Genomic DNA, 10,503 nt, shown 5'->3' with positions numbered 1-10,503 from the left:
AGGAACTTCTCTAAGTGGGAAATACAAGAGAAGAAAAGGGCCTACAAAAACAAACCCAAAACAATTAAGAAAACGGTCATAGGAACATACATACCATAATTACCTTAAACGTGAATGGATTAAATGCTCCAACCAAAAGACACAGGTTTGCTGAATGGATACAAAAACAAGACCCATATATATGCTGTCTACAAGAGACCCACTTCAGACCTAGGGACACATACAGACTGAAAGTGAGGGGTTGGGAAAAGATACTCCATGCAAATGGAAATCAAGAGAAAGCAGGAGTAGCAGTACTCATATCAGATAAAATAGACTTTAAAATGAAGACTATTACAAGAGACAAAGAAGGACACTACATAATGATCAAGGGATCAATCCAAGAAGAAGATATAACAATTGTAAATATTTATGCGCCCAACATAGGAGCACCTCAATACACAAGGCAAATGCTAACAGCCATAAAAGGGGAAATCCACAGTAACACAATCATAGTAGGGGCCTTAAACACCCCACTTTCACCAATGGACAGATCATCCAAAATGAAAATAAATAAGGAAACACAAGCTTTAAATGATACATTAAGCAAGATGGACTTAATTGATATTTATAAGATATTCCATCCACAAACAACAGAATTCACTTTCTTCTCAAGTGCTCATGGGACATTCTCCAGATAGATCATATCTGGGGTCACAAATCAAGGCTTGGTAAATTTACGAAAATTGAAATCCTATCAAGTATCTTTTCCAAGCACCAAGCCATGAGACTAGATATCAATTACAGGAAAAAATCTGTAAAAAAATACAAACACATGGACGCTAAACACTGCGTTACTAAATAACCAAGAGGTCACTGAAGAAATCAAAGAGGAAATCAAAAAATTGCTAGAGACAAAAGATAATGAAAACACAATGATCCAAATCTATGGGATGCAGCAAAAGCAGTTTTAAGAGGGAAGTTTATAGCTATACAACCTACCTCAAGAAATAACAAGGGCTTCCCTGGTGGTCACCGCAGAAATACAAAGCATCCTAAGAGACTACTACAAGCAACTCTATGCCAATAAAATGGACAACCTGGAAGACATGGACAAATTCTTAGAAAGGTATAACCTTCCAAGACTGAACCAGGAAGAAATAGAAAATATGAACAGACCAATCACAAGTAATGAAATTGAAACTGTGATTAAAAATCTTCCAACAAACAAAAGTCCAGGACCAGAGGCCTTCACAGGTGAATTCTATCAAACATTTAGAGAAGAGCAAGCACCCATCCTTCTCAAACTCTTCTAAAAAATTGCAGAGAAAGGAACACTCCCAAACTCATTCTAGGAGGCCACCATCACCTGATACCAAAACCAGACAGAGATACTACAAATAAAGGAAACTACAGACCAATATCACTGATGAATATAGTTGCAAAGATCCCCAACAAAATACTAGCAAACAGAATCCAACAACACGTTAAAAGGATCATACACCGCGATCAAGTGGGATTTATCCCAGGGATGCAAGGATTCTTCAATATATGCAGATCAATCGATACACCATATTAACAAATTGAAGAATAAAAGCCATATGATCATCTCAATAGATGCAAAAAAACCTTTTGATAAAATTCAACACCCATTTATGATAAAAACTCTCCAGAAAGTGGGCATAAAGGGAACCTAGCTCAGCATAATAAAGGCCGTATATGAGAAGCCCACAGCAAACATCATTCTCAATGGTGAAAAACTAAAAGCATTTCCTCTAAGATCAGGAACAAGACAAGGATGTCCACTCTCGCCACTGTTATTCAACATAGTTTTGGAGGTCCTAGCCACAGCAATCAGAGAAGAAAAAGGAATACAGATTGGAAAAGAAGTAAAACTGTCACTGTCTGCAGATGACATGATACTCTACATAGAGAATCCTAAAGATGCAACCAGAAAACTACTAGAGCTAATCAATGAATTTGGTAAAGTTGCAGGATACAGGATTAATGCACAGAAATCTCTTGCATTCCTACACACTAATGATGAAAAATCTGAAAGAGAAAGTAAAGAAACACTCCCATGTACCATTGCAACGAAAAGAATAAAATACCTAGGAGTAAACCTACCTAGGGAGACAAAAGACCTGTATGCAGAAAACTATAAGACACTGATGAAAGAAATTAAAGATGATGCAAACAGATGGAGAGATATACCATGTTCTTGGATTAGAAAAATCAATATTGTGAAAATAACTATACTACTCAAAGCAATCTTCAGATTCAAAGGAATCTCTATCAAATTTCCAATGGCATTTTTTATAGAACTAGAACAAAGAATCTTAAAATTTGTATGGAGACACAACAGACCCCGAATAGCCAAAGCAATCTTGAGGGGAAAAAATGGAGCTGGAGTAATCAGATATTCAAAAAGGCACATGCACCCCAGTGTTCATTGCAGCACTATTTACAATAGCCCGGACTTGGAAGCAGCCTAAATGCCCATCGACAGATGAATGGATAAGGATGATGTGGTACATATACACAATGGAATATTACTCAGCCGTAAAAAGGAACGAAATTGGGTCATTTGTAGAGACGTGGATGTATCTAGAGACTGTCATACAGAGTGAAGTAAGTCAGAAAGAAAAAAACAAATTATCGTATATTAACGCATATATATGGAACCTAGAAAAATGGTACAGATGAACCAGTTCGCAGGGCAGAAATTGAGACACAGATGCAGAGAACAAATGTATGGACACCAAGGGGAGTAAGTGGTGGTGAGGGGAGTGGTGGTGTGATGAATTGGGAGATTGGGATTGACATATATAAACTAATGTGTATAAAATGGATAAGTAATAGGAACCTGCTAAAATATAAATAAAATTCAAAAAAAAAAGTAAAATGTCCTGTTGGAAACCATGGAACAAATCACCAAATAGGAGACTATGTGGGGTTGAGGAAGAATTAATGACCATAGAATGCTCCTTAAGAGCAAAAGTATCATAATACCATTGACCTTATTTTCTGCTCTGCAGGTCTTCTACATACCGTGATTTATTTTATTGTTGAAATAAAAAACCAAATGCAATGCAAACACAAAAATAAGTGAAAAAGACTAAATGTCTATACTCCTCAGAGATACCCTCTCCAATGGGATAATGGTTCCTTCCTTCATTCACTTATTCATTGCTTTATCTACCAGTCACTCATTGGGTGTCTACTCTGTGCCATGACCCAAGCTAGATGGTAGGGATTCAGAGATAACTAAGACACAGTTCCTGCCCTATAAAGAGTGAAAATGCAGTGCCAGTTTTGACACTCCTCCCCTCTAGAGGCGGGGGACCATATCCCTTCCCCTTGAATCTTATCTGGTCTTAATGACTCACTTATAACCAATAAAATGAAGTGGAAGTAACATATAAGGTTAAGTTATAAAAGGTGATAACAGCTTACGCCTTGCTTTTTTTTAAATTAATTTATTTTTGGCTGCGTTGTGTCTTCGTTGCTGCGCGCGGGCTTTCTCTAGTTGTGGTGAGCGGGGGCTCCTCTTCGTTGCGGTACGTGGGCTTCTCATTGCAGTGGCTTCTCTTGTTGTGAGGCACAGGCTCTAGGCACGTGGGCTTCAGTAGTTGTGGCACGCAGACTCAGTAGTTGTGGTGCACGGGCTGAGGTGCTCGGCGGCATGTGGGATCTCCCCGGACCAGGGCTCAAACCCGTGTCCCTTGCGTTGGCAGGCAGATTCTTAACCACTGCGCCACCAGGGAAGTCCCCTGCCTTGCCTTCTGAAGCATTCACTCTTAGAGGCTTGAACTGCCATGAAAGAAGTCCCGCCATCATGAGACCACCATGGTGTGAGGAACCCCAAGCAGTTACACAAAGAGGCCATATGTATATGTTCTGATAAACAGATGTCCCAGCCAACAGCCAGGATCAACTGCCAGATGTGAGTGAAGATCCTCCAGGTGATTCTCGCCCCCAGCCATTCATTCTCCTGTAGCAACTGAATCTTCCTAACTTAGGTCCCAAACAACATGGAGCAGAGGCAAGCCATCCACTGTGCCCTGTTTGAATTACTGACTCGAGAATCCATCCATGGGCATAGTAAGTATTGCTTTATGTCACTAAGGCTTGGGATAATTTGTTATACAGTAGTAGTAATTGCAACACTTTCTAGTGATTGTTAAAGCCGCAAATAAACCTGAAAACACAGTTATTAAATTAAACCACCATGATCGTCATCCCCAGAGGTGTTCATCACTCACCCATTTGTGATATTCACCAGTGCTTACAAAGAACATTTTATTTTATTTTTTTAGTTTATTTTTATTGGGGTATAGTTGCTTTACAATGGTGTGTTAGTTTCTGCTGTACAACAAAGTGAATCAGCTATACGTATACATATATCCCCTTCCTCTTGGACCTCTCATCCCACCCATCTAGGTCACCACAAAGCACCGAGCTGAGCTCCCTGTGCTATACGGCAGGTTCCCACTAGCTATCACAAACAGCATTTGAAAGAGAGTTACTGTCTTCAGGAAGTTGACAGCCTGAGATGGGCAGACCCACCCAAGGGGCTTAACGCTTGAGAACCAGAGTGTGTTAAAGGGACTAAAAATCTGGCCCTTCAACTTTTATCAAGTTCTGGCTTTATTTTTCAGTTTTAGATCTGTAACCCAGTTGATCCAGTTGGCATTGGCCTTTGTACGTGGTGTGTAAGGGGCGAAGACACATTATGGTTTACATATGGCTATCCCATTTATCCAGCACCATTCTTTGCAAAGACTGTACTTTTCCCACTGCTCTGTTGTGAATCATTTATCATAAATCAAGTGCTCACATACATGTTCTGGATACTTTATTCTGAGCCACTGATCTGTTTGATTTTCTGGGTGCCAAAACCCACAATGTTTTATATATCAGAGCACTGTAATAAAGCATAATTTTTAAGAGTAAAAAAGAACAAGCTTGTCAATGCAACTGCCTAAAAATGACAATGAAAGCCCTTCTTATACCACGATTCAGAAATATGCCAACTACTTAATTGGCACTTAATCAATTTCATATTCTACCAGTCGATCTTAGGCCCCAGATACCCACCTTTGATAACCATGCATGAAAGAAAATATGATTCCACCATAGACTCATAGAATGCTAAATCTGAAGGAGGTCTACAGATCGGCTGGTCCAACTCATACACAATTACTGAGATCCAGAAAATTGGGTGCCTGTTCCAGGGCCGCACAGCTAGTTAGTGGCCAAGTGCCAGGGGCCAGGGTCCCTATCTCTGGACATCAGGGGAAGCATGGTACTCGGGGTGTCATCATGTAGAAGTGCCAAACACAGATCATGGGGTCTGATAGAACTGGTAAGAATCGCAGTTCTGCTCCTTACTGACGGGGTGAGTATGGCCAAGTTACTTAACTTCACTGAGCCCCTGATTTCTCATCTGTAAAATGGGGGATAATTATGAAACTTACCAACCAGGGTTCATTATGGGAGTTCACTGAGTTGATGCACAGAAAGTACATAACATCTTGCCTGGTCCAGTTTGTAGTAAGCACTTACAAAGTCCAGATCTCTCAAGAATGAAACATTCTGGTCTGTACCTTAAAGAAGTGGACTCTAAGCCGAGCGAAGAGGTTTGCTTAATTCTTTTCTAGTTTGAGGATGATCAAAGGTCGTCCAGGCCGGCACGGCCACCAGCCCTCTGGGAGAAGTAAGTGGGTGCCGGCCTCACTTGAGTACCTGTGAGGTTACTGCATACACACCTCTCTTCCCTGAATAGCAACAGATACCTCCTTGGCTTGTCCCTTCTGAGACATTTCCCTCCACCTGGGAATGATGGTTCGAGTCCTCCAGGCATAATGCACCTCGATCTGATTCCTTCCCCTCTTGATTCTCCTTGTCACCCCTCAGAGTTGAGGGCTCTCTGTGGATGTCTGTAAGGGACTGTGATGTCATCAGCTTTCTGCCTGCTCATGCCAGGGAGCCGCACAATGCACCCTTGGGGCAATAAAAGTCCACCTGCTCAGCTTTGGCGTCTACCACCTCAGAGCACCCTGGTGACCTCAGATCCTAGGGCAACCTCCAGAGCTCAGCTATACATCAAGGGAGAGGACTGCGGGGGGCCCAAAACAGAAGCAGTTGAGAGCACAGCACAAGCGAACATTCCCATCCAGGTGTGTGGAGCAGATCTTACACCAGGAATGGTATCAATTACTGGAGAGAAAGGGTTAAATCTCCTTTGGGCTTTCTGAGGCCCGGGCGGGCGTTCACAAGCATTTCTTACAGATGTACGGTGTGCCAGGCATTCTCTTAAGCCCACAAGTAGGGTACAAAGATGAACAAAATGGCGACATCCCTGCTGCCTATGCACTCAGTCTTCTGGGAGAAGCCAGACTCACAAACAATGACAGCATAGCGGGCTCAGTATTGAATTTGCTGCGCGTGTGCCAATAGCAAGGTACGCAGGAGACGCGGCTCTTGGTGCTGTTGGAGGTAGACAGAGGGGCGAGCAAGTCTTCGTGGAAGAGGTGCCATTCTAAGTGGGTGCTCGACAATGACGGGGGTTGGCTAAAGGGATAAGTGAAGTTCAGGCCTAAGGAGCAGCATATGCAAAAGAGGACAGCAGTCTGAAAGAACACAGGGTGTTTGGGGGAGTACAAGCTACCTGCTGGGAAGGGGAGGACGTGGTGGAAAAGGAGGGTGGAAGGCTGGTTTGGAACCAGCCTTGAGAGCCCTTGGCTGCATATATAATCCGAAGTTGGTCCTTTATTTCATAGGCATAGTGGAGCTACTGACGATCGTTGAGCAGGGGAGTGATAGGCAGTCTCGTATTTCAGAAGGATAACGCTGCTCCCAGCATGGAGGGTGAAGCAGAGAGGCCTGAACTAAATGCCGGGAGAGCATTCAGCGGGCTCTGGCTTCATCTAGGCTGGACGAGATGGGATCTTCCGTGTGGCCGGGCCCCTCGGGGCAGGGGCTGGCAGAGTTCTATCTAGCAACAGCCTGACCAGACTTAACTTATGCACATTCCTTCCATATTCCCCAGACCCTGACTAGCAGTTAGTGCTCCATATACGTCTGTTAAAGGAATGCACAAATGTGGGATGTCCCGTCCCCCAAGGATTCCCCACGGTGTGGATCAGCAACCTCGCGAGACCCCAGATTGTGCTGGGATCTTGACCTGCTGACGTAGAGCACAGAAGGTTCAGTCTGCAACAGGGCACACCGGGACTGCTGTGGCTCTGCTCCTGTCACTCTAGGTAGCGAAAGGCTCATTATTTAGGAGGAGCAATGGAAACAGGCTATCAAGGTTGCTCATCATCCACAGGTTTTGCACAGAGGTCAGCAAAAAGGGAGCAGAAATCAGTCGGATGATTTAGACAATCACGCCAAAATGCTACAGATACAGGGGTTTGCTGGCCTCCACACTTGTCTCTTACAGTGCCAGGGTCCATTCAGAGCTGTTAGATCACCTTTGTGTCTTTTACATCCCGAGGGGTGCCCTCAGACAAAAACTCACATGCAAGTTGGTTATTTGGAAGGAGGTCCCAGGAAACACTGGTTGGAAAGTGGAGGAGTGAGAAGAGAAGGGAAGGGAGCCACAGGTGCATGTGAGAAGAAGCAAGTGCCCATCATGGGCTCTTGGAGATCAACCCCAGCAGCGACCTCTTGGGGAGAGTGTTGAACACGTTCCAGAGTTATCCCACCAGTGGGATGAGGAAGCTGGGGTATTTCTCCGCCAACTCCCCATCTGTCATTGTTTGAGGGCTGCTCTCAGGGAGACTAACTCTCCAGCACTTCCGTCTTGCCCTGAGGACCAGCTACGTGTGTTCTCGTAGATAGTTACAGACGTTTGCAGCAAGCAGCCTGGGGTATGTAGAGGGAGTAGGACGATGTGTGGAGGTGCCAGAAGGGTCTTTTAGGTGCTTAGAACCACAGGGAGGGCATCCAGGCTCACCCTCGGGAGGTGCTGCAGTCCTGAGCTGAGAGAGGAAAGGGGGCGTGCTAAACACTGAGGTTTAATGGAAATGCATTGAGTTTTCATATGGGGTATTGAGGTGCACGTGTCAGGAGGCTGAATTTTTAAAAAGTTATCTTTGTGTCTCATTCAAAGTACAAATCACATTGTCTCTTGGGCTTCAGCATCTTTTCCAGCTTGTAGGGGGGTGGGAAGTAGGGTAATACCATTACATGGCATGGCTGGGGGGTAGGCTTTAGTATCCCCATAATTAACTTCCTCCAAAGCCACACTTTTGGGGGAGCTGCTTGGTCAATACGTTTATTACTGTCTTTATCTGAAAAATCTTCATAGAAAAGGGTGGTTTGGTTTACTAGCTCTCAGCAGCCCATTCCTGCGCTCCGAGGAAGCTTGCCCTCTTCTGAGCTACCTGATCTTTGTTCTGGGCAAGAGACCTTTGGGGATGGTTCCTCTTCTTCTTTTTAACTTCTTTCTTAGGCTTCTTGTCATAGACTGGATTCTCTCATATAGCAGCGTGAGCTTTCTTATACATCTCTCCATCATGTCTGGAGTTTTGTTCTTTATGTATTCAGAAAATTGTTTCTTATAAGCATTTCATCTTCTTCAATTAGGTAATGCATATCATCTGCAACTTTTTTTTACATCTTTATTGGAGTATAATTGCTTTACAATGGTGTGTTAGTTTCTGCTTATAACAAAGTGAATCAGCTATACTTATACATATATCCCCAGATCCCTTCCTTCTTGCGTCTCCCTCCCTCCCACCCTCCCTGTCCCACCCCTCTAGGTGGTCACAAAGCACCGAGCTGATCTCCCTGTGCCACGCGGCTGCTTCCCACTAGCTATCTATTTTACGTTTGGTAGTGTATATATGTCCATGCCACTCTCTCACTTTGTCACAGCTTACCCTTCCCCCTCCCCGTGTCCTCAAGTCCATTCTCTAGTAGGTCTGTGTCTTTCTTCCCGTCCTGCCCCTAGGTTCTTCATGACTTTTTTTTTTTTTAGATTCGTATATATGTGTTAGCATACAGTATTTACTTTTCTCTTTCTGACTTACTTCACTCTGTATGACAGACTCTAGGTCCATCCACCTCATTACAAATAACTCAATTTCACTTCTTTTTACGGCTGAGTAGTATTCCATTGTATATATGTGCCACATCTTCTTTATCCATTCATCTGTCGATGGACACTTAGGTTGCTTCCATGTCCTGGCTATTGTAAATAGAGCTGCAGTGAACATTTTGGTACATGACTCTTTTTGAATTATGGTTTTCTCAGGTTATATGCCCCGTAGTGGGGTTGCTGGGTCATATGGTAGTTCTATTTTTAGTTTTTTAAGGAGCCTCCATACTGTTCTCCATAGTGGCTGTATCAATTTACGTTCCCACCGACAGTGCAAGAGGGTTCCCATCTGCAACGTTTTGACCCATGATGTGCTTCCAGTGTACTTCTGTGTTGAATGCCTTGTTTTCTGAATCATAACCAGGGAACCGTTTGGTACTGTGAGGGATAGACAAGCCTCCGTCCACAGCGTCCTTCAGGCCCTACTTTATTTCTAGTAGTAAATCTAGCAAGCCCTGCATCGAGATGGCAGGTGAAGGCACCAGGTTGACCATCAGTGTTTTCCACATTGTATTCATCACTGGGTACCTCCACAAGGCCTTCATAGATCTTGTCCATGCCAAACCGACTGAGAAGCCTTTGGGCCATCAGTGGACCAGTACAGTGTGCTACAGCATAATTTGTCAGGCCAACCTTCACGCCGTACTTTGGGAGTTCATGAGCATTAGCTGCCCAGACTGTCATATCCCCTTCTCTACGGGCATAAGCAATATGACAAATGATATCTCTGTTGGTTACATGAACTCATCCTGTATTTGCGTGTACTGTACTTCTTTTTATCCTGGATTACCAAGCATTTCCCAGCATAGTAATCAGTTTTACCCTCTTGTCTTCTTCTGAATTTCACTTGGTATCTCTTGAAGTAGGTCTTATTCTTTACAACCTTAACAAACCCCATCCTGCGGAACAGAGACCTGTGTCTGCAGCTTGTCACAGACCTGCAGCCTCCAAAGCCACTTTGAACAAACACGCAGGTACCATGGAGCAGCTAGATGACTGCTAGCCAGTGCAGCCAGACGTGTCTCCTAGCCCACCTCCGACCCTGTAGAACACAGTGCCATGCCACAGCCTAAGACATTCCAGAGCTGCCACTCCTCAGAAACTTTGGACCGGTGCTGGGCAAACCAGTGAGTCTTAGAATCACCTGGGGCATGTGTTTAAAAGGCAGTTCCTGGGCTGTACTCCTGAGATGCTGATTCAGGAGGTCTGGAGTAGGACCTAGGAATCTACATTTTAGACCAGACTCCCAGGTGATTCAAAATAAGGTCCAGAATGTTCAAAGAACTGAGGATATGAAACCTTGTCTACAAACTGGGCAACAAGAGAAGATATCAGTAGACCCTAGTTAAAAACATGGGGTTGGTGGGGGGGAATCCTGCAAGTTTAACACTCGCTTACCTTGGATGAATATT

General features: G+C 43.9%; 1 pseudogene; it reads right to left on the bottom strand.

The window, feature by feature from the left end:
- Positions 1–8,318: 8,318 nt before the first annotated feature.
- LOC112406343 (60S ribosomal protein L5-like) lies at positions 8,319–9,989 on the bottom strand (annotated as a pseudogene).
- Between the last annotated feature and the right edge of the window lie 514 nt (positions 9,990–10,503).

Source organism: Neophocaena asiaeorientalis, unplaced genomic scaffold (genome assembly GCF_003031525.2).
Source record: "Neophocaena asiaeorientalis asiaeorientalis breed wild unplaced genomic scaffold, Neophocaena_asiaeorientalis_V1.1 scaffold269, whole genome shotgun sequence".
NCBI classification, from domain to species: domain Eukaryota; kingdom Metazoa; phylum Chordata; class Mammalia; order Artiodactyla; family Phocoenidae; genus Neophocaena; species Neophocaena asiaeorientalis.
Note: the sequence above shows the minus strand (reverse complement) of the source record. Positions and strands in the feature narration are given on the sequence as shown.